We start from the raw sequence: 312 nt of genomic DNA, 5'->3' as shown, positions 1-312 counted from the left end.
CATAATTAGTATGCATATGCATTCATAATATTTTTTGCAGATGACTCAATTCCTAAAATCTTCTAGGGTTTCACAAAATCAAATATTAATGAGTGAAACTTTTTCTAGAGAATACAAAAAGTGTAATCCTTGTTCAACTGCAGAATATTAACTAACAATGTTCAATGCTCGACAGACTGCCTTGCAAATAAACATAACCCTTTTTATCAGTACTATCAAGATATATTCTTTTATAAACTCTTGGTGCCTGTCTTTTAAAAAATTCTGCCAATTAATTATTATCTTTTTATACTGTCTTGACCTACATTTAAA

The sequence above is a fragment of the Penaeus chinensis genome, chromosome 25, assembly GCF_019202785.1.
Source record: "Penaeus chinensis breed Huanghai No. 1 chromosome 25, ASM1920278v2, whole genome shotgun sequence".
Lineage (NCBI taxonomy): Eukaryota > Metazoa > Arthropoda > Malacostraca > Decapoda > Penaeidae > Penaeus > Penaeus chinensis.
Note: the sequence above shows the minus strand (reverse complement) of the source record.